This window comes from Zonotrichia albicollis, chromosome Z, assembly GCF_047830755.1.
Source record: "Zonotrichia albicollis isolate bZonAlb1 chromosome Z, bZonAlb1.hap1, whole genome shotgun sequence".
Lineage (NCBI taxonomy): Eukaryota > Metazoa > Chordata > Aves > Passeriformes > Passerellidae > Zonotrichia > Zonotrichia albicollis.
This window is the reverse complement of record NC_133860.1, coordinates 66259436-66287201: the sequence shown is the minus strand read 5'-3', so window position 1 is coordinate 66287201 and position 27766 is coordinate 66259436. Positions and strand designations below refer to the sequence as shown.

At 37.9% G+C, this 27766-nt stretch overlaps 1 long non-coding RNA gene across 1 annotated transcript; it reads right to left on the bottom strand.

The window, feature by feature from the left end:
• On the bottom strand, positions 1-24998 carry LOC141727156 (uncharacterized). Its single transcript, XR_012578203.1, has 4 exons — positions 24591-24998; positions 23678-23825; positions 23045-23111; positions 1-66 (listed from the first exon to the last, which is right to left on the bottom strand). It is a non-coding gene; the product is annotated as an uncharacterized LOC141727156 (long non-coding RNA).
• Between the last annotated feature and the right edge of the window lie 2768 nt (positions 24999-27766).

The window sequence follows — 27766 nt, the reverse complement described above, 5'->3', positions numbered from 1 at the left end:
TCCTCCTCCAGTTTAGCAGAAATGACACATCTGCCATCTCTCTCCTCCCAAGCCCAATTTTAGACACTGAAATTACAAAGCCAGGAAGTCAAACCAAAGTAACAGAAACATATCTGTGAACAGACTTGCAGCACAGCTTGTAATGTTTACCTACTCAGAAAACAAATTTTTCAGGGATTTGGTATTCAACCTCCTACATAGATGAAGGTCAGGATAAGGGGACAGAGCAATAGGATGTTGTGGAAATGTGGTGTACACCTCTTGACCAGCAATATGAGGTAGAAAAGGCCGTCAGGCAATGCAAAGTCCTATGGTCACATGCCCATATCCTCGTGGAAATATGACTACCCCAATACCTGCAAGAAGGGCAACATAGGAGAGCATGAACAATCCAGAAGGTTTCTGTAGGGCATTGTTGATGACTTCATGTGGAGCTATTGTGAGGAAGAACAATATTAGACCTCCTATTGACAGCAAGGGAGGACTGGCTAGGAATGCTGGGGTGACCATGAGACAGTGAACTTCAGAAACATGAGAGAGTAGAACAGAACAAAAAGCAGGACTTTAGCCTTGGGCTTCAGGATGGCAGATGTAAGCCTATTCAGAGATCACTTTGGAAGAATCCTGGAATATGGTCATGAAGAGAAAAGAGGTCCACAAAGCTTGCTGTTAGTGAAGGTCCAGAAAGATCCATACCAATATAAAGGAAGTCAAGAAAAGGTGGAAAAAGACCTACCTGCAGGGATGGCTGAGGACTGACTAAATTCAGACAAAACCCCAAAGTGTTGAAGAGATAAATACAAAGGTATGTAACCTAGAAGGTTACATAGAAATACTATGTAACCTTGGAGAGATGAGATTAGGAAAGCTAAAGGCTGCATAGGGTTCAGTCTCACAAGAGACGTGAGGGACAACAGGAAAATCTCCTACAGGTAGGTGTGCCAGCAGCAAAAAGACGACTAGGGAAAAGGGGGGCCTGCTGCTGAACAGGGCAGAGAACTTGGTGACAAAAATATAGTGTAGGCCGAGGTACTTAATGCATTCTTTCCTTTGGTTTTAGCTGCTAGGGTCAGTCTCTGAAATCCCAGGACCCTGGCACCACAGAGAGAGCCTGTAAGGAGGAAGGCTTACTCTTAGCAGAGGAGGATACTCACATTAGGAAACATTTAAACAGAGCAGACTTACACAGGTCGTCGGTGGATCACACCCAGGAATGTTGAGGGAGATGTCTGATGTCATTGCATGGTCACTCTCAGCTATCTTTGGGAGGTGCTGTATGGGAGAGGTCCTGGTTTGCATTATGAAGCATGTTGCCAGGCACACCTGGACTGCTGGTTCCCTTCCTGGGCTCCACAGAACAAGAAAGATGTGTACATGCTGAGGCAAGCCAAGTACAGGACCACAAAAATGATAAAGGAACTGGAGCATCTATCTTGTGAAGTGAGGATGAGAGAACTGAGATTGTGCAATCTGGAGAAGAGAAGGCTCACGGAGGTTAGGGATACATGTTTAATATATAAATATGTTGGGTATTAAATGTATAAGTTTATTCCTACAATTTTTAAATATATAAAAATATCTGATGGGGGAGTAAAGCAGATTTGAAACAGACTGCTTAGTGGTTCCCTGTCACAGGACACACAGGAGGCACAAGGTATAAAGTGAAATACAGAAAATTCCATATAAATATAACAAAGGCGGGGTTTTCATTGTGAGAGGGATAAAACACTGTAATATATTCCCTAGAAATTTTCTGGACCCTTCAGCTGTGAAGACATTCAAACCCCTATGGGACTTCAAGGTCTTACCTTAAAGCAAGGAAGCTCCTAAAAATATTACTTTAATAGATTTAACACCTTTTCATTCTCAAGCAAAACTACCTGATTTACCCTACTCTTAGAGAATACAGAAGTGTCTGATAGAGCTGACAGAGTTGAAGGCTGACAGAGTGACCCAATATGTGAATGTTCTAACCAAAGCAGCTACTGACAAATAGATCTCTTGAAGCAAATATTAAACAATCTTTAACTGAAAGTTCTGTATTTTCTACTAACAATGTCCACCAGGAAGCTGTACTGGTTCACAGGGGCAGTCCAGTTGCATCCATCCACAAATCATGGTGTTCTTTGGTGACCAAAGGTTTCTTGAAACATCTGGGTGCGACTATTTAATGCAGATATTACTGTAAATACATGGAAAAGTTTGAGTCCCAAGAACTATCGCTCTAATATGCAACTACAGGTAAACACTTGCATTTGTCTATTTTTCAGCCATGGGGACATCCACAGTTAGCAAGGAAATTTCCAAGGATCAAACATCATACACTCAGAAAATGTGAAGATGTGTTTTTGTGAACTCCATCAAATTTCTATATTATGGTTAAGAGGCAACTTCTTGGGAATTTACTCTGCTGATATTTGCACTCTAATGCTGGATCCCCAAAAAAATAAAGTCAGAACTAAACCAGCACCTTATTACTAGAAAGCATGTCTGCCTCACACAACATGACCCCACTATAGCTAGAGAGAAGACCCTTGAAGGCCAAACTGAGTGATTCCTGTGACTCTCAGTTAGGCATGTAATTACAAACAGGCTCCATGTGGCTGTCTCCAGATTCAGAGGCTCAGTGTCACCACTTTCTGTATTACAGTGCAGGCTGCTGAGTATAAAATTGCCTGAACACATTAAATGACATTTTGCTTCCACTAAAATTATAAAATCATCTTTCAGCATGACTGAAAAAAATGGGGTTAATTAAACCATTTAGGGGGAAAAACCCAACACAGTCATTATTCTTTTTATAGGTACACCTTTTTATTTTGTCTGGGGGAGTGTCAGATATGGTAGAAATGTAGGTGTATTGGGAAAGGCTGTGTCAGTTGCAAAACTCTTTCTGATTTAAAGTAGTTCATTTGTAGAGTGTGAAGAAGCAGTTGCTCAACTGTCCTGATGGTTCAGGAGCTACCTCAGCCATGACGCATTCTTCTGGAAAAATTACTGTAGAGCAGAGAAAAGTGGTAACAGGGCACTTAGAGTTATTGTCCCTAAAGTGACTGAAAGATTATAGCTGTGATGCAAAGGTTGTACCATGGCTCAGATATGCTAATGAAGGCAAAATGAATGTGCAGACAGTAAGCGAATTACATGAATCTTGTAAAAACTCTGAAAATCTACTTCCAGACGGTATCACATTTGAATTGATGCACAGTATCCTTAATTAGCAGAGATGTAATTATAAATTGTATTATTAATACAGAAGCTAAGGGACTACCTTAACATATTAGTAATGTTTCTTGGAAAATTTCAGTGGTGTGGTTACATGGCAGATACTGCTAAGTGTCTCACAAGACCTTGCATTTTTTAAAAGACAAATTAAGGAAGAAATATTTTGAAGTATCTTCAAGGCACCTAATGCATTGATGTCTGGCCTGACAGTTGGAGAACTGAAAGGTGCCACAAAATCAAAACATTCTGGCGATTCATTTCTCAGCTGAGGTTTGGTGTCATGGGGAACAGGGAAGACAGAATATGTAAGTATTGCAGAGGTTCTTACTTCTAATGGCTAATTTGGGAGTGTTGCAGGCAATTAACAGGCAGTCTGCTGATTCAAGAACATATGAAAAATTGTTATATGCAATATGTTCATTTGGGATTCTGAAAAAAGTAATTCTCCCAGTTATTAAATCAGAACATTTATATGAAGAAACAATAAATACTGTGCTGTCAACTAGTCTCCTGACCAGAAGGTTTCACTGAGTGAAATTTCTGCATTAGTTTTAATGTTTTAGAGAACAGAACTGTGGGAGTGAAATATTCCAGCCCTATAAGAACTGCAACAGCAGGTGAGTCCGGAACAGATAGAAAGTTCATTACAATCACCTTTCTTTTTTACCAAGACTGACAACACCTTAAAACATAAAGGAGTCCCCTACCCAGGTCTTTGCTGACAAAAAAAAAAACCAAATCACAGCATAAAGGTTCTATTTACCTGTTCATTTTGATAAGTGGTTTTGCTTTATACTTAAAAATGACCAACCTTTACCTTTTTTTTCCAACACAATGTTTATTTTGGAATGGGATGTATCTTAGCACACCAGGTAGGAAACTTAGAGCATTCCAATGCTGATACATTTAGCTGCTTGATGATTACTCCCACTGTCTCATTTGTATGGAAGCAACCATATGTTCTCACTGATTTTTTTAATCTGAAATTTATATCATCAATTATAGGGTCATCATTAATTCTCTCTCTTTTTTTTTTAATTTCTCCCAATAAGGTAATATGCAATGCCAATCCATATCTTTCTTTACATTATTTTGCTTTTAGACAACAGGAGACTTAAATGTCCAGCTTCTGAAACAGTCTCATTCTTCTTCCATACAATCAATTATTCTGTGTTAATACACTAGAACTTTATCCTGGTTGCATTAGGGATTCCTATTGTAATGCCTTTCATGAATAAGATACATTTTTGGTAAAATGTCTCCTGGTTTTTAGTCACCTTTATCTCACAGCCTTTAATGTCTTATTCAAACAATCCATTTAAGCATGGCAAAATCCTTTTCAAGTATTGAACTCTGTTGAAAAGACAAAATTAGGAACACATATTCCATTTCCCAAAAGTTATATGCCAGTTAGCCAGTAGCAAAGTGGTTAGTTGCATTAGTCCTGCAACTCACACAAGAGAATCCAAGAGCACTTAGTTTTACTAGGGAGCTTAAGTTAAAAATGAAATACTTTACCCTTGAAAAACAATACACATGGAATAAAGAATAGAAGTTCAAAAGAATAAAGAAGGTTCAGAGTATTTTCTATTCTAATCCAGGAATTTGTAACAACAAATTTATTTGTTTTTTAAATTGTTGTATCCACTTGTGCTGAATCTGACTTTATCTTCCATCTACAGTAAGAAGAAAATAATTTACTGAAGAGGCAAGGCTACATAAATTGTTTTATGCCGGTCAAGCTACACATGGAGAGGAGCATACAGCCATGGAAACCAACTTGAACTGGAACAATAAAACACTTGTGGTGTATTGAACTGCATTCTTTTACAAGGCAGTAAAACTGTATTGATATCTTGTGTTATAGTTATGCTTTTTATTTAAGTTTTCAACATGGTGAACCACAGTTGCTAGTAGATTTCCTCACTTCAAAAGGACTTCCTGAGTTGCAGGATTCTCATTCAATTTCAAGGCTGCATTTTACAGCATGTTGATTATCCACAGAGCAAAAGACTTGTTCATATAGCAAAAATTTGCTATTCTTCAGAGCTCAAAACCAAGTGGACAAAAAGTTATAATGAACATTTCATCTCCATTTTACAGATAAGAAACTGAAGCAGAGATTAAGTTTTCTCTCAGCCCCAAGAACCAAAGAGCAGGCCTTATAGACTACTGTAATTGAGCTATAAGACATCTCTCTTCAAGTCTGTATGTCACAGTTATAGCTATTTACAAAGAAAAGATAAAAAACCCTTCCAAGGGTTCAAGAAATATGGCCCTCTAAAACTGTCATCAAAGTCTTCTTCTACATCCTGAATATACAATTAGAGTTTCATTTTAATTATTTTATTTAAAGTTGTTGCATTTCTGAAGCCCATTGACCTGTGAAATGCAAATAGATTTCCCTGTAAACTGTCCTTGGGAAATTGTTACTCTCCAAATAAAAGCCAGTTATTTAATTTATGGCTTTCTTATTTCTGCATGGTAACCCAAAAGTTATTGCAACAGTAGGAAATAAGAGACAGCATTTTATCTGTAGGAAGTGTGATGCCCTGTTCATGTTTTATCACTTTAAGTGATAGCTAGCAGGAGGATTCATTCCATGCCATTATTTTCTGTTTACAGTATGACAAGAGTGGATTTTGACTCACACAGGTGAGTGCAGGTGAAAGTGTCATGCTCTTTACAAGGAAAACAGCTAGTATTCCAGTTTTAATCAGAAGTTATTTATGCTGGAACTGAAAGGTCCTCTGTAACCTCAGCAGCACACATGCCAGCGGGAGCACATGCACTACTGTTTGTCACCACTCTCCCTTTCATCATAAATTCTGTCTAAATATGTCGGTGCTACATCTCAGCAGAGTTCAGGTGTTCTGAGGGGGAGTTCAGCAGGCTCATTATGAACACGTATAGTAAATAAGTGACAGGTCCCAGATATATTTGCTGTACTGTGCTCCTGAGAGTTGCACCTGAAGGAGCACTCTGCTGGTTCCAGGGAAGTCTGAGGTGCAATTAAATAAATGGTAGCTAAACAGCAGAATGATAGCTCTGTACTGAATTGAGCCAGACCTCCTGCAGAGCTCACCAAACATTTCCAAAAGCACCTACTGTTATTTTGAACCAGAGAAATTAGGATAATATTAATGATGAGACTTAGTTTTGCGCAAGGCCTCGCAGTATACATTACCATGTTTAAAACACAGTATGTCACTGTAAGACACCTGTTTACAGTAAGCTGTTAAAATTCTTTTTTTTCCAAAAACCTAACTGGGATAATGATTGAAAAAGGCCTGCTACCCACAGGGCTCTGCTGAGAGAACAATGGCATGCAAAAATGGAGCTGGTCTGCAGCTCAGGCCTTTGCAATGCTATCAGATCAGAGTGAGACATGACAGCTTTATCCACGTTATTGAATTCAGAATTTGTAAAGCAAGCTTTGATATCTGATTGCAAAGGCCAATTTGTGTTTCTTACAAAGTTTTTTGAAGCTATATAATGCCTGAAGGGGTAGGCAATTTCCACCCAGAAATGTTTTGAGATTGAAATTTACTGCTACATATCTTCCTTTCTTAATAACAGATGCTGGAAATTCTAACTTAAAATCTCTTGGCCTTTCAATAAAAATAATAATTCTCATATTAATTTTCCTTAGATATATCATGTGGGGAGTTTTATATATTTGGAAATAGATCTGCAATTTTAAACTGTAGGAAAACAGATGACAGCTATTTTATATCTGCACATTAAACATTCATAAAAAGAGTTTTAGCAGCTGAGTGTTAATTTCTTCTATGTTTTCTGTTAAATTTCACAGAAGATTTAGCAAAACTTCTATGAAACTCACTTTTTAGGCACTAAGATCTCATTTGATTTTGTCTTCAGCTCAGTATTCATAAAATAATGAGCAAATCTCCTTTCAGCACTAAATAGCATTCTCTTTTCCTCTCAGAGTTTATCTCCTCCTAATTATAAATGTAATCCCTCTACATATCTTTTAAGTAAAATATCTGCCTTAATTGCTTTGATAAACGATGTGTTTTTAAGATAATCTACAAGCATTTGTTAAAACCATAAATGTTTTAAAGAGGAAATGAGAAATATGTAGTATGATTAAGTGTTCTGTGACAAAATGAAAGTATAAAAGAGTGCAGCTTAAAGATTAGTAATTTATTTGCTCAAAAAATCAAGGTGGTTTCTGTGTAAATTTATACACAAACAAAAAAAATTAAATGGCACATTAGACACTTGCTTCCCAACTGTGACTCCCAGTAGCTGACCAATTGTTTCTTTTGACATCCAATAATCTGAATTTTCTGAATTTTATAGGCAAGTTTCCAAGAATGAAGTAGGTAGATTTCAGATTGTCAAAATGAACTTATTTATTGTAATACCCTCTTTCAATGGCAGACTCTGCTTTTCTGTCAGAACTATCCTCCCTTCAAATGAAATCAGTTTCCAGTCACTGTAAGGTTCCATCACTGTTTTGCAAACTTCAGAACAAAAACACATCTTTTCAGCACTAATACCACAGCATGACTTTTCAGATGGAATTTCACTAAGGAAATTAGAGCTGAGGTCCCTGAGATCACTAAAGGACAGACCCATGCCACCCACTAACTGAAATTTTACAATTTATTTAAGTGGAAGTGCTGCAGTGGGGAGATAGAAATTTCAATCTGGAGCTTTACACCTCTATTCTGTGATATTCACTGACTTCACGGTTGCCCCAGTCCAGGCTGGTGCCCCACGTTCCCATCCCTGCAATGGTCTCAGGTGCCCCCAGTCCTTGCTCTGACCGTCCCACATCCTGGAAACAAAGGGAGTTTTTTCTCTATAGAGGCACAATTCTGTATTCCTCTGCATGTGGATGGTCCCCAAGAGATGGGCAGACACAGACAAAGTCTCACTGTCTTAAGTGTTACTTTTGTCTGGTTTCACTCAATAACAGAAGCATTTTGGATAATTCCCATCTGTTATGCTAAAGTTCGGTTCACCAGCTGCTACATGGTAGTAAAATAGACATGATGCATTGAAAACAGGCTGCATCCTTCCACCCCCTCCTGACCCCCATCTTCCATGCCCAACCACTCCCTCCCCAAGCATCTTTGCCTTCCAAGACTGAGAAGTTATCCTGTTATAGCTGCTGAATCTTTGTTCTGCAAGGGCAATTTTTTTCAATTGTGAGAGACAAACCTGCCCTTTAGGAACTCCAGCAGAAACCCCATAATGAGACAGCAGCCTGCCAGACTAAACCAGCATATTTCTTAGTGTTTACCCAAATCTCTCAAACTCTAAAGTAAGCTGCATCCGTGCATGAATTGGTATATGAGGAACCCCAGCTTCTCTTTTTCCCTAAGCCATTTGATTTCATTCAACAGTTTACAAAGAGGGCTCACAGTTCCACAAGGCTCTAAAAATATGTATATTTAAGCTCTTCCTGTCCTTCATGGAAAATACCTGCTGCCCTCTCACCCAATATAAAGGGAAAGGTTTATTAGAACCACTTTTTAATTGTTTTTTTTCTGGCCTTAATGACAAAATAATTTTGATGCTTTATTGAAACACTGTGTTTTTCCTTGACAGTGAAACACCATGAATCACAGATTGTTTTACACTTGTCATGCAGACACAATGCTTTCTGCAGCACATCCCTTTGGTGGAAAGGCTGTCACAAACATGCCAGGGTGTGTGTTGCATTCTCATATACAGTGGCATTGGTACACAGAAAACCAACTGGCTGGGAGCAAGTCACATGGATACATTCATATGTTCACAGCACCAGTTCTCCACAGTATTGTTGTCCTTCCTCTGGGAGTTAATATGCTTTCTGTTTTCTCTTCTTATTGTCTGAAAAGTCCATGATGACACTGATATATTACTATTTCTCCAACTCTAATAAATTTATAATCTAGACATAATGAATCCCAGGTCAATGGATTCTATAAATCCTTTCTTGAATCCACATTTTCACTGACCATATGTGGCAGCTCTGCTAGTTCAGTACCATCACAGTGCTGTGAAAAGTCTCCTGTGTGTCACTGAGATGCTGGTGTCTGCAAAGCATGTAAAACTATCCCCTGTGAAGAGTGTGCAAACCTTATTTCAGTCTCAGTTCACATAACAAAAATTAATTGAAACCTAGGTAATATTTGACATGACTGTGTGCACACATGCATGAAAATGTGACAGTTTATATTATAAACATTTAGGCTAAATGTTTAAGCAAGGAAAAAGGTGAGAAATATATTGGACCAGACAAGTGAAAGGATTTTTTTGTGATCTGTGACAAATACCAGCATCCCACCCTTCACATCAAGTGAAGGAAGATTTTCTGTAATGCTGCTTGCAGTCACTTGCAAGTCATCTGCACTCCAAATGTCTCTGCAGGAAAGACCTCTAAATGCTTCTGCATCAACCTGATTTGGGAGACACTGGAGCTTTTCCCAGTTTTAGAAATGCTGGTGCATGCAAACATTGGTCTTTCCTACCTTTTACAGTACCTTTTCTCTGGCACTGTCCATTTGAAGAATAACTCCACCTTGAATCCTAGGACTTCTTTCATAATTAATACTCACTCTCAGCATGAAAATTCATGCTGAAATCTCATCTGTTTTAGTTCCTTACTAACTCCAAGACCTTGACATGTCTCTTACTTATATTTTTTCACTAAACAATAGCACATTCCTCCCGAGTCACCAATACTTATTAATTTGCATATATGTTTGGTATTGAAATTTTTGCCTTATTTGAAATATCCTCTTAAATGTCAATTCTTTCCCCAGCCTATATGGTGCAGTCAAGGTTTCAGTGATGGAAGGACTATTACTATGTCTTAATTCCTGCTCCTACCACTACAAACATCTTTATCATTTGGATTTGAGGTTTCTTCCTGGGTTTTTTGTGGTTTGCTTGTTTTGTACATTTTTTAATAGCTATCACATGACTGCTCTAATGTATTTCTTTCCAAATGTAAATATCTCAAGAGGGAATTAAAAGAACAAGGGGCTGTGAACATATTTGTTCTACTTTCTCCTTTTCATTTTTCTCTGTTGTTCAAGTACCAAATGCAGAAGGCTTTTTGAGTAAATTAATTAACTATTTAAGGTTGTAGAGGAGAACCACAGGAAGATCATCCAGTCTCCAAAGAGAATACAAACCTCTGCATGGAAAACGTCTAATATTTCTGTCTTTTTCTTACCATCTTTGACTTTATCTAGTGTTCTTTGACTTTTGGTAACAGAGAACAAGTTAGATAAAATTACTTTCATTAGGTAAAATGGTATCACTTATCTTAAGTTACAGAAGGGATGAAGCAATCAGAACCCTCAAGGATGCATTAAAGTGGATTACTGTAATACTTGAAGAGTCAAGATAAACTTTAAATATCTTATTCTTCCATCTCAGGAACAAGCCTGAGGCATTATCTCTTTCTCATAAAACTTAACATAAATTAATGAGAGAAAGAGTGTATTTGTTTTGCAGCCTGGTTTTTGATAGCAGGGGACACTTCCAGCAGCTTCCCACAGAAGCAGAGGTGGCTTCTGTGAGAAGCCCTGGAAGCTTCCCCCATGTCAGGCAGAGCCAAACCCTGACAGCTCTGAGGATGGACCTGCTGCTGGCCAAGGCTGGGCCAGTTGGAGAGGTCAGTAACACCGCTGTGATAACAGTTTTAAGAAAATCAAAACAAAGTGGCGCACAGTTTTTTCTTCTAGCCAAAGAGGAGGAGGTGAGAACCGTGAGGGAAGCAACATGGCGACACCAGGGTCAGCGGAGAAGGAGGGGCAGGAGCTGCTCCAGGCTCTGGAACTGAGATTCCCCTGCAGGCCGTGGTGCAGGCCGTGGTTAAGCAGCTGTGCCCCTGCAGCCCATGGGGATTCACAGGGATGCAGAGATCCACCCACAGCCCATGGAGATGCCCATGATGGAGCAGGTGATGCCTGGAGGGGGCTGTGATCCTGTGGGAGACCGGTGGAGAGAGGGGCCCTGCCCCCAGGCTGGAGCAGCCTGTCCTTGGAGGTCTGCACCCCATGGGAAGAGAGCCACGTCACAGCAGTTTTGGGGGCACTGTCTGTCTGTGGGAGGGACTCACATTGCTGCAGTTTTAGGGGAATGCTGTTCATGAGGCTGGAGCCATGCTGGAGGAGTTCATAGAGAACTGTCTCCCATAGAAGGCACCCCACAGTCTCATAGGGGATCCTCTCACAGAGCAGCAGAAGAAAATCTCAGGTGAAAAACTGACCAAAACCCCCGTGCTCTCTCTCTCACACTGTCAGTAGTAAGGAGAGAGGGGCTGGGGACCAAAACAGTGGACCAATTGAAGGGCTTATTTTCCTTCTCATTATCCTCCTCTCACTCTGTTAGTCATAAATTCACTTTGCAACTTTGAGCCTGTTTTGCCCTTGTAGTGTTTTCTCCTGGTCCTTATTTCAACTCATGACCCCTTTGTTAATTTTTTTCCCCTCTCCTCTGCCCAGCTGTACAGGGCTGAGTGAGCAAGAGACTTTTGTGGGTGCCTGGCATTGGGCCAGTGTCAAACCATGACAAAGAGGTAGGCAGAAAATTCCAGTAATCATGGATAATTGGCAGAATAGTTCTTCACACTTTTGATTGAAGAGATACAAAATAGTGTAATCATGGAATTGAAGCTAAAACACTAGAACATATTTCTCATTATGTGAGTATCAAGCATTTATATCCAGCTTCATCAAAACCTTCTTCCGAGCTACTCCTCAGATAGCTAAAGGGCAAAACCTCCATTCTCCAGACACTGTCTTTGACCAAAGTACAAATTTCTCCATTTTTCAAAGGAGTCTGAAAGCATTTCCGTCTGTTGTACAGGTAAAGTACCACCTATGCCTAGTGGCACACCTTTGTCTCTACCTTTTCAGACCCTGTACAAGATAAAAATGCAGCTCCTTTGCTCCTTTGAGTTTTATGCTTTTATGTTTCAAATTTGCTGTGTCAGATCTGAATACTTCATTTAGAGGGTCGTGATTTCTATGAAAACTTGTGCTCCAAAAGCCTCTGGACACCTTGGAAATCCTCCTTGTGATTTGATAACGTTCATCGAGGTCCACTTGCACACATGTTAGGAGACACAGGCACAAAGGCCTGTGTGTATGACAGGGTTAACCTGTGAAATTGAAACTTGGCATTTGCAATGTATAATGGTGCTGTTTGAAACTCTCACAAAGGCTTTCTGTAGCAGATTGATTGTAGAGAGAAAAGCTCAAGGCCTCCATTGCATTCAAATATCATTCACCTTTTTTAAAAGGATCTGAATGTCAGACCCCGGATTAATAATCTATTTTGGACAGATAACATTTTAGTATATATTCATATATTGAACATTGAAGTGGTTGAAACTTATATGACAATTTTAGAGACTGTTTATCATGATACTTATAATGAAGAATTTTTGCCATGGGATTATTGATACAATTTTGAGAATAATTTCCTTTTACACATAACCTTTCTGGATAATTAATTTAGTTATGTCCTAAAGAAAATCCAATAGTAAAATTAACTCAGTAAAGCTGTACTTTGTAAAATCACTGTTAGACGCTTAAATTTTAAATAAAGACATATTATTTAGGTACATGCAATACCGAGTGTCCCTAAAAGCAACAATACCCGTAGGAGTGAAAGATATTGACTGCTTTTCTTCAACACAATTCTGTGTAATAGTTGCTTGTTGATTTAAGATGGTAGTGTGACACTTACTATAGCAAAATGAAATTAATAGAAGAAATTTTGTGAAACATTTCTGACAGTGCAATTTTCTACCCTATAGATGATAGCAATCTGAAGCATTTTAGAATGAAATCTACAGCTCGATTGTCCAAATAATTTCTAAATTTTCTTTCATCAAATAATGTTTCTAAGAGTAAAATAAAACTAATGGAAAAGTGGTTGCTCATCAAGGCGAGATTCTAGTGCCAGTGAAATCAATGGCAAAAGTCTCAATAGTGTCAGAGAGGCCAGGCCTTGTCTTCAGGGGATTTTTGTGTGTACTGAATTGTTAGAGAAAAAACTCTCTCAGTACATTACAGGGATACTTTAAAAGGCAGACAGTAAATTTGCTTATGTTTTCTTTTAGCTCCTATTCTTCTTTCATGCTTCCTTCTGAGGGAAAATACAGCCAGCGCACCTGATGACGCAGTGTTTTGTAGATGAGGTGAATTTTTAAGTGAATACTGAGCTTGCAGTTCCATAGAACAGACAGCTTCATCTGCTAATTTCAGAAAATCTCATTATTTCTCATTTGGGATAGGCCACTAGAAGACTTAACTGACTTCAGATTCAATTAACTTGTTTTTAAGTAGTTGGAATTTTAACAAGGCTTCCAGAGAGCCAAGAGGCACTAGGCAGTCTCCAAAGCAAATTTGGAAGGGATTTCTGCATGAGAGAATTCCTTGCTGCTTCTTGCACAAGAGATGGGATGGCTGAGTTATTGCACATTTCTTCATGAAGATTAAATACTTTCACCTTTCAATAACAAATTCCTCCCTCATGTTTTCCTGACTGTCTGCACCCAAATAGAGACCATCAAATTATATGATTATATGGTGATATTATGTGTCTTTATAGCTTTGCTAAGATCTGTTGTGGTGTAGCACATGCAGTCATTATGTTTTTTTTAAAGAAGCCAATTTAAAATTCCAAATATTAGACTAAAGACTGAAAGAAAGAAAAAGACAGTTAATTAAGGAACTCAGTCTTTTTAACTGCTTAGAAGACAAAATCATGGTGATGTAGCTATGGAAAGATACACAATCCATTGAAAGTTGCACAATAACAAATCTTTAAGTATTAAATATGAAAAATTTTAATTTAAAAAAGTCACTAAGTTGTATCATTACAGCCATGTGAACTCAGCAAATATTTATATTTATGTTTAACCTTGTCCTTTATTTCACAAGATTAAACAAGTTATAATTTGAAAGAAAGACTAAATAGAAATACAACTAAGGTTTGGTTACATAAAATCCTATGCTAAATGATCCAATCATCTAAACATGCTTAAGAGGCAAAATAATCCATTAATAATGTCAGCATTCATCAGCAATGAAATATCCTGCATGAAGAGGGATCTCTAGGTATTGCATATTAATGGTTTAATAATAACACTCACATGGACATAGAATGTTATTATTAAACATTCTAGAATGTTTAAGACCTCTAGAATACCTGAGCAGCCAACTTGAGCTATGCGATCAATCAAAAAAAATAAAAGGAAGCAAGGAAAACCTTGCATATTTAGCACAATCAGTGTTGGATTTTGATACATAGTTCTTTAGTTTCTGGAAGACCAAATTAAAGTTTGGGGCAGGTTTCTTTTTCATAAAACAAGTAAGTTCTCAATTTCTGAAAATAATGGCTCACCAAGTTCTTGCCATCAACATAAGTGACTTCCCAATTTATTGAAATGGTCAACTAATTAAATATAATATGATTAATGTACTAAATTTTTATTCCTTTTTTTCCTTTTAATTATTTTAGGTTATTAAAAATGGTAGCATTAGAAAATTTTCTTTTCACAGCTGTTTACACTCTAGTTTTCTTTAGTTTACTGTCATTTGCCTCGTTTTGGCTATAAAATTCAGTTCTGTGGTCTCTAGGTATTTCTTAACGAGCAGACTTAATTATACAGGTAACTAAAACCCATAGTCAGAAGAGTTGCTTTTACATTTCCTAATATTTGGGGTAGTTTTACCTGGAAAGGTAACAGAGTTTCTCTGCCTTGCCTGGGTTTCTGATGCAGGTGGATGTATCAGGTACTTATAGACTTGGCAAAAAATGCCCATACACTCAATTTGTCAGTTTGTCAGCTTGTGTCAGTCAGTCTTAGCATCTTCTTCCTTGAGTCCAGATCTTGTTCAGGGAAAGGACTGAAAGATCACTCTAATGGGCTGAGAAGAGAGCATCAGGGCTTATTCTATTCTCTCTACTCTCTTCCAATTATTCTTGTTTCTGTAGCTTTCCTTCGAGACAGATCTTTGTTGTGTGGCAATAAATAAAGTTCTGAGGTTATTAAGTGGTTATCTCCTTCATTGCAGCTGGACAGAGGCTGATTTTATACAGTGAAACTGAATCATAAACTGAGCTGAGACACATTAGCCCTTTTGTTCACTGTCTGTGAAGCTACCAAGTAATCTAAGAAACTGGCACTTGCAGAATTCATTAATACTTTGGGATGCCATTTTTAAAGAAAATTGGATTAAATATGTGGCAAGAAAGCAGGTAAGGGTCTGACAAATGAAAAAGAGACAACAAAGGCAGAAAGAGAAAAAAAACCCAGATACCAATGTATCATCTAGGGGGGGTGGGAAATGGAAACAAAGCCAAAGCAAATCAAACTAAACCAAAACGAATAAAAGCAAACCCAATCATTCGATAAAAATCTGATGTGGGTAAAGACTATGAGCAGACACATATGCACCCTCAAGGAGTTCAATCATCAAGAAAGCCCTCTCAAAAATGTCCACATCATGGGCCAGCCTGTGTCTCATTCATGTAGGGCCAACTACCTTCATGTCCCTCAGGGTCAAAGCAGCACAGAGGGTGAGGGAAGGCTGGGGGTTCATCCTGAAACTCTGAGGAGTGACTGTAATTTCTAAAGGTACTTGGGAGGTACAACCAAGGCAGCACTCAGCCCACAGCAGAACCTAAGAGCCTGTTGCTGCTTTGCAGGATGCTTTATGCATGTACAGGCAAAGCCCTCAGCTAAGGTGATTGAAATGTCTCTGCATATTGGACCAACACAGGATAACATTTGTGGTAAACAAAGCTGTGGCACGGTAAGGAGGCTGGTGGTTAAACCAGGGCTACAGATCACAAGCACGTTGCTGAAGTGTCCACCACCCTAGGTGTGTCTCCCCTGCTCTCTCCTCACTTGTGACTGACTCACGGCATAAAAGCGACTTCAGAATTTTGTATTTCAGCTAAGGGTTCATTGTGAACTGCTTTTGTTTCACTTGCTGGGTCACAGTGCTGAATTTTGTCCTTGCTGTTTCAACTCCAGTACCTATTCTGAAGATCTGAAGAGTTTCACCATTGGCACACTTAATCACATTAGCATATGACAGTGAGCACGTTTATAATTTGTGGAAACTGATAAAGCTCTTTGGGCATTTCTTCTGCCTGGGATTTGTCCTTGCATGTTTTTGAATCTCCTTCTGAGAACTGAGGATTTTTATATCACAGAGCCTAGGGAAACACCAACTTTGAAGTCTTCTGAGTACCTCAGCCACATTTCAGCTGCAAATAATTGCCTTCCCATCAGTACTTCTGTTTGTCTGGGGTGTTAGCCACAGAGGTCATATTTTGCGGTCAGCAAACAAATATTACTTGTCTTACACAGATTTTCTTCTCTTTCTGGTAGGCAGAATCCTCCACAGAATCTCTAGCAGACAATCAGGTAGGGAAGAGGGTTGAAGGAATTCAGATATACAAAACATGTATTGGAGAATGGGATTTTTAGTAGGAAATCTATACGTAATAAAGGGTTGCTCACATACAGTGCTTATGCAGATCTTTTCACACATAAATTCAGACAGTTCTTCTGTGCCAAACTAGAATTTCCCAACAGAATATGCAGAACCTACCTCATTTTTTCCTGAAAACTTCTTTATTCACCAGAACTTTGATGATGGTGAACTTGTCAATAAGGAGAAAGCACTGCTGACTTCAGCATATGTTGTCACACCTTTTTTCTTTTCTTTTCTTTTCTTTTTCTGTATTCTTGTCTGTGTGCTTTTTTGCAAACTATCATCCATTGTCTTATACTGGGTTTATAAAAATTTGAGGGTTCAGGGATTAGTAAGGCTTTTTCAAATCCTGGATTACTCAAGTAGCCAATAAAGCACAAATAACCAACATTAATGAAGGAGGCATGTGAAACAATGACATGCTCTCTGAAATAGTTTTCTAGACTGACAAAATAATCAATCTGTATTTAGTGTAACTATTGTCATTCTTTATTAAACCTTGGCAGTGTTTTACAAGTGCAAACTTACAGTGAGTGCTAAGACATCTGATATTTAAATATATCAGGGCCTAGATTTTCAGCATATGTTCAATTTTCATCTGCTTTCATGCCACTTTCTAAGTCAAAATCTCATCCAGAGCGCATTTTTATTTCTGTAAAGTTCATTTATTTTGGCAGCTAGAGAATGTACTTTCTTTTCAAAATTATAGAGGGTCATGATTTGCCCCCTATTTCCCTCTGTTCTCATCTCCTATACACTAAAAATGTTCCAATTTTTTTCCTCAGTTTCCTCTATAGGGAATGTTATGTTGGTACACTTTTCCAGCAGTGTAGTCAAAATATGCATTTAAATAGAGATAGTAAAGTGAAAGCACATAGGAAGTGGGAGTCATTGACTTTTTGAGGTTTTTTCTTTTTAAATTACTTATTTTACGACTCAAAGAACTTATTGAAAATATACTTTAGCTAGGTAAAGTAGCAGTAGAATTCTTGGGGAACCAAAACACAACACTAAACTAATCTTTTCTTTTCCTGATTTCCTTCCAAATGGTAAATGTTGTTTCGTATTTGACATCAAGGTAACAGTCTTTTCCTCTGTAGTCACTCTTCATTTTTAATCCTAGAATCTTGAGGAGAGTTTCACTTTTGGCTGATATTAATACTGTCTGTAATTCAGAACCAAATGGGATCTCTCCAGAGGGAGCTTAAATCCAACTCCTGTGGGTGTTACAGGAGCTGGCAAACCTCACAACCCCCAGGACCTGTGTGTCTGTGTGTTTGTCAACCATTTAAATGGAATTAGTTGTTTTGGGGTTTTTTTACATTTTCACCATGTTTTATTCCTTAGACAAATAACAATGAAACAGCTGCTTTCAGGACCTTATAGGCCTATATTAACAACTAAAAAAAGCAGACACTAGTAAAAGAAAAGTATTAAGTTTATTCAGTTCTCTTATTCTTTTACCAATACTTTATCTTTTGTTAAATTTCAAACTATTTTAAGGAAAAAACCCCAAGCAAAAACAGGCTACAAAAAGGGCAGAACACTTTGATTTTTAAACTGATACTAAATCTTTTGTGTCAGGTGAGCTCAATACTAAGATCCCTGTGGCTATTGTGTCACAGTGTCTGATGAGACCTGCGTTTTTGTTTGATTATGTTAATCACTGTGAGCCACAGTCTTCTGCTTCCCATCTTAACTTCTGAGGCTTACAGACCCCAGAGGAGGCACAGTTCATACAAGAAATTTGGGACCTGCAAAATGTCAGCACATCAGACGGACTACATGACCACAGCTTTCAAGGGGACAGTGCAGCACTGCAATATAGTGATGAGCTGCTTCAGAGTAGAATGTCTTGGGTAAGGAAAACTTGTAACGCTTTTCAAGCAACTCTCAGTTAAGTAGTTAAATAGTTCATCAGTGTTTTCCTGTTGTAAAAATAATTTATTCTTGATAAAACAAAACCTTTAGATAACACAATAAGAAATTCTGTTATGAGGTAAAGATATTGAAGGCTAGGACAGAAAAATAAGCAAAACATCACATTTGTGGTGAGAGAGAAGATAGGCCTTTTGGTAAATGTGACAGACTCCAACTTTTAAGTAAGGACAGCATTAAGTTTACAAAATCTGGGATGCTGTCACAGCTGAACTGCTGGCAGTTCAGCTGGATGGAGGTGTCATGAAATCTCCTACCTCAAATCCTCCAGCAGTTTCCTGCACACACTCTGGACTGGGAACAGAGAAGGACAACTGGGAAGGGAGAAGGCAAACTTCCCCCATTTTCTTTTGGATAACAAGCACAGCCAGATATACCCAGCCAACGCAATATCTGCCTCCCATAATGACTCACTGGTGTCAATACACAAGATGTGGAATTTTACTTCTGGAGAGGGTGTTTCCCTTGTAAACAGCTTGGCAGAGCACAGTTTCATTTTCTTCTTATGTATTTATTCCTACCTCTTTGGTGCCTTTCCTCTCCTTTCGTGTCATGGCTCAGTCAGCCTGCATCAGGCAGAATGGGTCAGGATGAAGCAGCAGGGACCCAGTCACCCCACAGCAGTAAGGCAGTAACCCAGCTGCCTGCACAGGCAGAGGTGGCAGGGGAACACATGGCAGGAAGGTGTGCGCACTCAGTGAAACCCATGGTTTTCAGCAATTAATCTGCCATGCAGCTCTGGGTATGAAACTTAGAACCAGCAAAGAAGTGGCAAATCTAAGGGAATCAAATCGGCACTGGCTGAATTCCCAGTGCGGTTTGAAGAAAACAATGAAAAAATAAAAACACTAAACAAAAAAAAAAAGCATAATTCTTGCTATAGTATTAGACAATGAATTTTACATACTCTGTTGAGCTCTTCATCTAATGTAGATCAGTGACTACACTGACTTTAGCAGAACTCTGGTATTTTGTAGGTGAAGTTTATTTTAATGTACAACCTCCTAAATCAGTATATTTGTGGTAGTTGAACTTTATGACATTTTTACTTTATTTTTTATCATGGAATTATTTATTTTTTACAGTGTTTCACTTTAAGCAACCCTTTTTTTTTTTCATTTAGAATCCATAGGCACTAAAATAATGTAATTAAGCAGAATACAGAGAGCTCCCACCACTCAGTTCCTTATTCTCTGGGACAGCACTAACAAGTCTGGAAGATATTCCCAGAGTCTTTGCATCTTTTTCATATACCCTGCATTCAAACAACAACAAACATAAATTGCCCCACACACCCAAAATTGTGATGGTCTAGAAAAGGACCAGAAGGAGAGATGGAAAAATCAAGTGATTAGAAAAAGTAATGAAAGTGCAATCAGAAGGTTTGAGTTTCAAAGCAGAATAAGGCTCATAGCTATTCCTTTTCCTGGGAATCCTGGATATTGAACATCTAATTATCTTAAAATGTACATACAGCAGTGTGGTATGCAATGTTCAATTTTCTGATTATCCCAAAATGGTTTCGTAAATTAAAAAAAATTAAACTGATTGTTTTGCTTAATAACAAGACTGGTACACAGATGAGTTCTTTAATGAACTGTATTATTTCTTTGTTCAAGTTCAATTTCACAAAGTGCTTTTTAAAATAAGTTTCCCAGTGAGAGTGATTTGAATTGTGTTCACGTGTCCAGTGAATAAAAGGGATCCAAAAATTTGTGAGGACTAAAAGATGGCAGAACAGGCCATAAGCATAAGATATGCTTTTTATCTTTAATAATTTTGCTGTTCATCAAGCTCTTCCATTATTTTCAAAATCTGATCATAAATATAAAACCTGAAGACATTCTAACACTTCTTTTTGGTAAAATAAAAAATTTAAAATTTTTTAATAATTTTAAAAAACCCAGCTAGCTGTCCAGGTTTTGTAAAGTTTTCACCATTTTTTTGCTGTGCTATGGTAGTACCAGCCAGTCAAATCTGAATTTTAGTATTTGCTAAAACATGTGCTCTGTGTTCATACCTTTCACATCTGAACTGCAGTTCTTTGCAAGTATATTTTCTTTCTTGCTTTGTCTCATTTTTGTTTATTAAAGCCTAGAAATCAGTTGTCCATGATAGGGAAGTAACTCCCAAATATTATGTCCTCTAACCTTGACTAGGTACAAGAAAATGAGTAAGTTTTATTTTTAACCAAGGGGGAAAATTGCTAAAATTTACTTTGCATCAAGCTAATAAGCAATGTTTGCTCCATTTTTAAAACAAAAACTTTGATCTAACTGTATTCAGGCAGCTGAATTCATAATGAGTTCAGAAACTGAGAAATTTAAAATAAGGAAATAGATATTATGTTCTTAAAATAAGGAAGCCTATTTCAAAGGGAAAAAGGGAGGGGGAGAAAGGGCAGGTTATTGATTTCTAGGGTTTTAAAAATATTATTTTCACTTTCCTGTCTTGTTAAAAAGAATACATCAAATACTGTACAGATTGGCAATTCTCAAATTAGATTTTTCTAATTAAAGAGATCATTCAAGAAAAAAAAATGTTTGATTCTCTGTGAGACAATCCTCCTTCCTTTTGAGAAGTGCTGGTTTTGCTTTAGGTTTTAATGAGCTTTTGGTCAGGGTCTCAGATTACAAAATTACAGCAAGGAATAATCTATGCCTTCTTCTTTCACCTATAAGGACTCATGCTAATAATTTCATTATAAAATAGTTGTCTTACTGGAAAAAGTACCACCATAACTCATTGTTTGAACAAAAAAAAGACTTCACTGAAAATCATTAAATTTAAGAAATTTCTCTTAGCTTCATTGCTGGATTTGGTCTGACAAGTGTAGTGTAAGCAACAATACAGATACAGCTCTCAGAGGCTGATGACTTTCTTCATATAAAATTGTTTATGAGGAGAAAATATAAACAGAAAGACTTCTGCTGTCTTATGAGATGATCTCTGGTGTGAAAAAAAAAAAGAAAATTTAAACAGTAAAATAAATCCATTCTATGTAAGTTGAGCCACTTGATCTATGTTATGAAAAAAAGAACTCACTTACGAAGTTGCTGCTGGGGCAGCACTGTGTCCCCAGAAGCAATTTGTAAAATTACTCCAGCCTCTAACAGGATGAGTGGAGCAGCAAAGAGCTGTATGCTTTTTTCTGCATGTCCCTAAACACTAACATGCAAAACATTATTTGTTTAGTAATATTTTGCTCTGCTTTCTGCCATTTGTCTGTTCCAAGTTGGAATTAGCACCTGATAGTCATTTTTCAAGCTATGTGACTAAATGAGTAAAATTGATTGTAATGCCTCTTGTGCACAGGCTAGGCTATTCAAGGCTGGTGGAGAAAGCTGACCTCACTTATGTCCCTATCTGAGAGCTCAGCGTATGTTTAGTCAAAAAAGAAAGACTTTGGGAAGAATGAGTGAACCGAGCAAAATTATGAAGAGGTGTTTTTTTCCTACTCCTCTATGCTTACTGTGGAAAAAAAAAAAAAAGAAGCAGCAAGAATATTTCTGATAGGAACGGCAGACATAAAATATAAGATTGCTTTCATTGAATGTCCACTGAGAGTTTTGTTGAACAAGAGGCTCACAGATGAAGAGGGCAGAATCTTTATAATAAAGCCTCAGAGCTCATGCTGCTAAGAGCTCCCTGGCTCAGAGAAGTAAGGGAGTGCATGTAATGAATATAGACTGACCTTCTGAAGCAAGATCCTCCACAAATTTTTGCTAACATTTCTGTCTAAGAGAAAAAGTCACTTAGTGTGGCTGCTTACTGCTTGATGTTATGTAAAGAAGAGTCTGTTCTAAAACAAAACTTTTTCTCCATAGAATGTAGTGGAATAAATGACTTCTTATTAAGAGGAGTTCAAAGAGCTTCAGTTTCTGAGACCTGAAAAAATTTTCAAGACCTGAAATCCTTTGCAATTTTACCCTCATTTTCTTTATGCTGCCATCTCAGATGCCAGGTATGGACATGCAAAGAAGTTTTTTATTCACACAATTCTCAGAATGCTATAATTCACAGTCTGCACAGCCTGAGAAATAGGCTTTGAAATGAAAGAAGACTGCTGATGTCATGATGAAATAAGCAGGCTAGTGTCATTTATCTTCTGCATAGATAAGTTTCAGAGCCAATAAGTGACAAAGCTCCAGCTTCACTGATTTTCCCCATAACCCCTCAGAGAGTTATAGCAATGAAAGCAGAGCATTCAGTCCTTAAAATTTAAATAGGTGGACCAGAGCATAAAAAAGCAAGGTAAGTGGCATTATTTGCAGTACTACAATATTTTTCAGCAGTGCCCTGAAATACTACAAAGCAACATATGTGCAGTCATGTTCAAGTGTCATACTACCAATTATTATCACAATTAAGAAAATCATCATAAAACCTACTTTCCCAAGTAAATGAGACATTTGATTGAGTTGTTCGCTCCAGTTTCATCCTTCCTCTCAGCTTCCTCTGAAAATTTCAAACACATTGATGAATTTCAATCACATTTGCTAGAGAGGGCTAGACCTTAAAGAAAACATTGCAAATTTCTGGCAAATGAAGTAAAATATTCAGGTGAGTATTTTCAATAGAAGATTGACATTGGTCTCATGTATTACCTAGCTGGAACCTATGTGAGATGGTAAATGATGCTCTGCAAATCTCTACTTACTGTAGAAAGAGCATTTTTTCGTGTTTTGTGTTGTGGTGGGTTGTACGTTTTCTCCCACTAATGAAGAGGTATCTTATTGGTAAAACTGATAGAATGAATTTTAGAATGGTTTCCTTTTCCTGGATGTCTTGAACTAGATTTTAATAATTTTCACTGATTCTTGTTGTTGCTTGCTAAAGGTTGCCTCCCAAAGTCGCTCTTTCCCCTTCAAAAGCTGTTATACACAGTTACCCTTCTCTTGGACTTCTCTCTGTATGCAGTTAGCAATTACTTACGTTCTTATGTGAAGACAGATGGAAAGGTAAACACAATACTCCAAAGGAAAGAAAGTCTTTCAGAAAAAGTGCCAGGGAAATTCACTCACTTCATCCACTTGGCTGTATTCAGAGTACAGTGTGCAATTTTCCATACAAAGGGCCTTTCTTCTTTATCAGCTAGGCCAATCTGAAAATCATCTATTGTTTTCTGATGCTATAAAGCCACACAAGCAGGCGTGATCAAATTGTTGATATCTTAGAAATAGGAGAAAAAACAGTTAGACTGTATATTAATATTCCATTTATGAATATCTAAATGAAAGCAAGTAAAGTAAAGAGTTGAATCAATAGTTAAGTATATCTAACAGAGAAATAAACAGAAACAACAGGAAACATAAGTAAATATTTCATTCACAAAAAAAAGGAAAAAGGAAATTTTCTCTTAAACTGCTGTCAGCCTTTACTTCATTAAAAAAATAAAGCATGAAAATGTCAATATTTGCAATCACATGTATCTATATATATGATACATATCTGACTGAAGCAAAGGTCAGCAAACATTTAAAATCTCCTGTAAGACAGTATGCTGTTTATGACTCTTCAGTTAATTCATCCATCATGCTTTATTTATGCCTATAGCAGTTAATAACAGCTGTGATTGCTATGTAGCAAGCAGGACTGCTACATAGCAATCATAAAAGCAAGCTGCTAGGAGACAACATCAGCAAGAGAATCAAATCAAGCAACCACTGAAAGAAAGACCCTTCAAGGGATGCAACTTCCAGAAGGCAGGACAAATACTCCCTTCTGTGAAATTTGTTCAGTGACCAAATGAGTTTTAAACTGTGTATATACATGTATATGCAGAATCACTGTAACTTCTTTAATTTGTGTGCAGGTTTTTTTAATTTTAATCCCCTTCAATATCCTCACTTATTTCTTGTCAACCTCTCTTCCCTACTGCCCTTTTCAAAATCCTTTTTTTTCTTGGCTGTGTCGTTTCATTGTTACCCCACTTACACAGGATGCTGCAGCACCCTACAGCAGGATGTTTGGCTGGTCCCTCCAGTAGTTTTCCAGGGAATCAGCCAGCCTTGTCCTTATTACTCTGCAGCCAGTGGGGTGGGACCTTTGTGCTGGATTCAACACAGTGGCTTTGGTTTGCTGCTCCTCTTTATTCTGCTGTGACAAAGCAGAAGACACTTGAGAGGAACAGGGACAGCACCACCTGCAACATTTTCAAATGCTATTATTTCTTTACTTATTTCTTGATCTTACTTTTCGCCTTGTTGTACCTCTCTTTGACGCCGAAGATCCCTTCCAAATAAACACCCTGTCCAGAATTATTCTTTACCTTTTGGTCACAGTTCTGCTATGTCCATATCCAAATTTTTCACTTCTTATACCATTGCCTAGTTCACCTTGACATGAATTGCTACCCTGTAATCTTACACTCCCTGTAGGGTTCCCTCAGTTACCTCTCTGAAATATGGCAGTCACACAATTCCCCTTAACCATCTGCAATATCTAGCCATCTCATAGCACTCTGGGTAACTCTTGTCAGGTTCTGACTGTTATCATCCCAACCAGCAATTTTTCATCTCGTGTCCTGTGGCATCTCATGCTCTGCTCAGTCATGTAGACCTCAGGTCAGCACCTATTCATTTTCTTGCAACACTAACAGCATACATAACCCTAAAGACAGATGTCTACCAATGCCTATCAGTATAGATACAAATCTATCATCACATCAAGGAAGAGAAGTTAAAAGCATCCATCACTGAAGCCTGCACTTTGATGATCTGTTCATCTGACAGCACTGTGAACTAGCATGGTTGTGCGGCAGAATCTTTTCGACATCTAAGAACTGACCTTTTATTGCTCAGCAAAATGCAGAACCAAAAAGCTCCCTCAAGGTTTTTCAGAGCCTTTATACTTCCACAGATATTTTATTTTTTTTTTACCTTGAAGAAACATAGACATTCCCAGCTACTTCTGTCAAAGAACATCAGTATGAATGTTCTCCCAGGTTACAGCACAAGGTTCACAAGTTTCTGTTTTGTACAAGCTCTGTGCTGGATTATGATATAGGCCCTTGTGTGGGGCTATAACATGCAGGAAGCCTGGATGATTTCTTAGTGATTGATTACAGGCAGCATTAAGTAGCTCAAAGGCCTAGCACAAGGTAGATAAAAAATTATCCCATACTTATATCAACTCAAATTATTTTATACCCTAACATACTTCCATTTTCCTCTTTAATCCTTCATTTTGTTCAAATTCAGTGCTAACAGCACTAGAAAACAATTTAACATTTTTGAGCAGGCATTCAAGATAGTTTAGGAAGGGGAAGATCCCTTCTCATACGGTCAAAAGTTTGAATGAAAGCTGAGACTTGCTGGATCTAATTGGCACTACTAGGCATCATGCCTGCTCCCTCACAGTAGGCTATGCTATGTATTCTAAATAGAGCAACGAGAAGGAGGAATGGAAAAACTTGGTCTCACCCTGTGTCAGTTCCTTAGCTGGTATGAATCAACCTAAAGCCACCAACATATAAGGATCAAGCTTCCAGCCTTCCTGAACTTCAAAATGAGTTGTTTTCTGTAATTTTCAAGTACTCCCAAGCAGCATGGCTCACAGGGAGAAGCTTATCTGACTTGCATTAAGAAAATTATTGAGGGGAATATTTAACATCTGTTTTGACAGGATTCAATACTATGATGGGACTCGAGCTCTTCTCAAGAGTTTTGGTTTTGTTTTGGTGAGCACAAGGATATTAATTGTTGGGAGTCTTTGATGCTGTGTTAGGGATCAAAGTTTTTGCCATGGTTCCAGCATAAAGACTTGGGAGATGAATCGGTTGTAGAAAAAACTTAAGATGCAGTTAACACCAACGCTTTGACACCTGTTATCTCCACTTCACAGATGATAAGCCACTGCAGAAACATCATAAATTGTACTGAGATATCTGAAATCAGTGAGTTGAAGCACTACCTGAACTAAACCTGGAATTTCTTCTTAAGTAGAATAAGGTAATTTGTGCCTTCCTAAAGGCAAGGATCACTTCAGAAAAGTAGCTACTTTCTCTCCAAGGTGAGAAAAGAACCCTTGGGATATCTCTAGTGATTTATTCTGTCTTTCATACTCTCCCATCTCCATTAAAACAAGGATCTGCTGGTTTGTTTTCCTCTCAATATGCCAAAGAAAGTGAATGTATAGTGTAAGTGATCTTATAAATTTCAAATTATACGACTTCTTTCTCTACTTTGACTAATCAAAGTCACCTCTTTTGAGGTCACAGTCTGGAGTTATTCTACTTCCTCCTATTTGTCTAATTGACTAGTATCCATCCTGGAACTAGAACAGAAACTATAATACTACTGCAGAAAAATCAACAAATAAATTTTAAAATGGTCCAGATTTTAGACCAGCCAGAATTGGGAATCTGCCAGCAGAATCAAGAGTTTGAAATAGATTGGCTATGTTGGGCTATAAATTAATAATTTCAGAAACTGTGTCATAAACTATTACTATTTGGAAAGAATGTGGGACATACAGAGTTACAAGTAGGGCAGGTGTAAAATTTGTTTCCAGCTCCTATGGGGTGTTTCCCTGAGAGCCTCTCTCCCTTCTGTTTGAGAGGCAATCCTGTCAGATCTGTGCCTCTGAAATGTGTGCCATGTGGCAAAGTAGAACACACCCATTTTTTACATTGACAGTTTTTTCACCTTCTACAAGAAGCAAATTAATCATGAGGACTTAATTGGATTTGGCCATATGACTATGTGGAGATAGTTCTGGCCCCAGCAATAAGGAAATGGCATACCAATTCATTAGATACACTACTGATATTTCAGTCACAATTTAAGTCAATGTTGAGCTCCGTATCCTCCTTTTCTTATTATCCCAACAGCCATTTGTGTCAGCAGTATCCAAGGATACCTATATTTGCATGGAATTATGAGCTTCATTACTTTCCTTCATTCACCATCACACAGTGGGAAACTTATATTTAGCATAATCTACACTAAATTCTGCCACTCAGAAGAAGAACAGTTGTACGCACATTAATAATGTGATTATGTATGTATACATGAATACACTTAGCCACAGTATTCCAGTGTAGTCTCCTAGAGTGTTGTGTGGAGGGCAGGCGTTGGCAGAGTTAGTGTTTAGGGGGCTTATATGGGGCT